Genomic DNA, 3,309 nt, shown 5'->3' with positions numbered 1-3,309 from the left:
CGTCTTTAAATTTTCTAGACTTTGTCACCTCGAACCTCCATTTTAATTGGTAGAATACTGAGGGGCGTCTGGGTGGCTCAGGTGGTTAAGCGTCCGACTTCGGCTCGGGTCATGATCTCGCGGTTTGTGAGTTCGAGCCCCATGTCAAACTCTGTGCTGACAGCTTGGAGCCTGGAGCCTGTCTTCGGATTCTGTGTCTTCCTCTGTCTGTGCCCCTCCGCCAACTCATGCTCTGTCTCTCTGTCTCACTCCCAAAAATAAATAAACATTAAAAAAGAATTAATTGGTAGAATACTGAAACTTATCCATATGCAATTGCAAACTTGTGTGCACTGTGGCCTCTTGAAAGGACACTTCTATTTCAGGCTCTCTTGCTTTTGTAAGAGCATCGCTGTTACCATGACCCCACGCCCCAGCAAAATTTGGGTTTGTATTATCATCACAAAAATATAACTCTAGTTCCAACGTAAACAATTTAAACTGAATTTAGAGTAGCATTCCCTGGAAGTCAGTTGTTCCCCTTGGCCAGACTGAACTTGCAGAAATTTTGCTGCGAGCCCGTGAACTGGAGCATGATTAGAACGACTGATGTTTTTCTAGTGGTATTCAGAAGGCGCCAATATCAAACGGCACCATTTTCCCTGTGTGTGGAGGAAAGGCTCCACACGAAGCTGACTCACGATCAGCCATCATTTCCATTGCTGTACGTGCAGGAGATAAACCAGAACCAAAAACGAGCTGAATTAATTTGCAGAACAGTAGCTTAATCTAAATGGAAAATCCGTGTTTCCCAGAGCGACCTGTAACAGCACCCTTCTGCAGCTACGTGGGTGAAATCGGTGTGTTTTAGGGCAGATCTTTTAAAATTACTAACTTCTGGGGTGCTTAGGGGGCTCAGTCGGTTAAGCATCCCACTTCGGCTCTGGTTATGATCTCATGGTTCATGGGTTCGAGCCCCGCGTCGGGCTCTGTGCTGACAGCTTGGATCCTGGAGTCTGCTTCGGATTCTGTGTCTCCCTCTCACTCTCTTGGCCCCTTCCCCACTCACCCTCTTTCTCACTCTCTCTCAAAAATAAAATACACATTTAAAAAAGTTAAAGCTACTAATTTCTAAAGTAGCAGCTTTGTGTCGTAGGTTTTCTTGTGGTCGGTGAAGTGGCCACAGAGCCCCCGTGGTGACGTAAACACCAACGGTCTGTCGGACGTGCACGTCTGCTGCCAATGCTTCCTCGAGAACCAGGAGCTCAGTGCTTAAATTTTCCTCAAACTTTCTTCTTTGAGCTCGTCGAGGCCAGAAGGGCATATTGTAAACCTTTCAAGTATTTCCAGCATAAAAAAGAATTACACGGAGAAAAATAATAAAAATAAAATGATTTCCAAATAACCAAATAAATGTTTAGTTGTGGATTTTACAGCACAAGAGTTAACAACACAGAAGACCCCCAGCTGCTCCATATGCCAGGGGTCAGGGTCCTCCATGCCACAGATGCCCCATGGCCACCTGGCCCCGAACCCCCCGTGAATCCCACTGATCTGCCCACTCGTGGCCTGGCAGTTCATCCCCTCCTCTGTCTACACTCTCCCTTGGTGGTGTATCCGGTCTTGTGTCACCATGTCAGACCTTGCCCCTGAATGCCAGACTTGAGTGTCTACTTGCTGGAAATGCCCACTTGATGTTCATCTCAACCTTGACATGGCCAAGACCGAACTCTTGACCCCCATCGCCACTCTGCCCCCCCATTGCAGCTGACGGCAATGTCCTATTTCCAGGTGCTCAGGCCGAATATCTTGGTGTCATCCAATCCTTCCTTTCCCGCCACCTCTATCTGACTGAAAATCATGGCGGCGCTGCCTTCAATCTGGAAGCTGATTCCATCTCACCATCCCCACGGCTTGCCACTCCCCTGCTAACACATTTATTCAGCATGTTTATTGTTGTGGGCTCTCCCCCTGAGGGGTCTCGGCTAGTCTGATTCACTGCTCTGCCCCAAACACCTAGAACAGTGCCAGGTACATAGTAGGTGCTCAATAAGCGCGTGTTCAGTAGATAAATGCCTGGCGGAACCGGTGGATGACACCTCGATGTGAACGGCAGCGTGTGAGTTACAAACAGCAACAAAACTCAAAAGCCATCGAGTCCTCAGTTGAGGAAAGTCGTGCTCAGAGACACCAAGCAATTGCCCAAAGTCACACAGCCAAATAGACTCTTTCAAGACTGGTTCACAAGCTGCCTGCTGTGTGAGCGGGATCATGCGGGTCTCCTGAGTCAGCTGGCCTAGCAGGTGCTCAAAGGTGCTCATAAGTCCACGAGTACAGGATGTGACCCCCTGTTTCCGTGGGTTCCAGAAGCCAGGGTCCGCTTGCTTCCTACCCTATGCCTCTCCCACGGAAGCGGCGTGGGCACGTGGGAGGCAGGCCAGCTGTGTGGCTGGGACTGTGGCCACAGACCGAGGGCTCCCAGGACAGGCTGTTGACTTCCAAGCCTGGCTTCCTCACCCACCGAGGAAACAGCAGAATCGAGTAGACAGAGGCCCGGCCTCTGGAACCAGACCTCCGGGGGCTCATCTTCCTCGTGCCCGCCGTGCGACCGTGGGGGAGTGATCAGTCCCTCCACGCCCCGTTTACTGAGCAAACGGAGATGACGCTGCCCCTGCCTCACAGGGCTGCTGGAAAGATCCAATGAAAAAGTGCTTAAGTGTGAAACTCTCCGAATGGGGGCTGACCTAGACATCCTCTCATCAGTATCAGCGCTCCTGTTTTCCTGCATGTACTTTGCAAGCCCGGCTGCTCGTTCTGGAAACCTCCCACTGTTATCCCTACCCCGTCCACCCCGCTGACCCTTGTCCTGCCCCGTCCACCCCGCTGACCCTTGTCCTGCCTCGTCCACCCCGCTGGTCCCGGCCTCGTGGAGGGACATCCCTGCTGTCAGCACCTCTTGCTAGCACTTCTTGATTCTTTCTTAGGTCATCGCCTGCTGTCTCCATGCCTACATCGCTTCTGGGCAGGGAGCCCCTTCAGGCTGGGGGCTGGGTCCTGTTCCCTGGCAAAGTGCTGGCACAAAGTGGGCGCCCTTTAACGTTTGCCAAACAGTTAACAATGATAGTCAGGTCGCTAGTAAGACTGAGTGCTTCCTCTAGACCAGACCACCGTCCCGAGTGCTCCATAGACCCTGTCCCTGGTCCTCACCACAGTTACACAACAGGGAAACAACTAGCTCTGCCTTTTAAAGGGAAAGAAAAGTTAGTGGGTCTAACTGGCTCAGTCCAAGTGGTCGTGCTCAGAACTGGACTCGGCGTTCAAAGCCCTAGT

Source organism: Suricata suricatta, chromosome 9 (assembly GCF_006229205.1).
Source record: "Suricata suricatta isolate VVHF042 chromosome 9, meerkat_22Aug2017_6uvM2_HiC, whole genome shotgun sequence".
NCBI classification, from domain to species: domain Eukaryota; kingdom Metazoa; phylum Chordata; class Mammalia; order Carnivora; family Herpestidae; genus Suricata; species Suricata suricatta.
Note: the sequence above shows the minus strand (reverse complement) of the source record.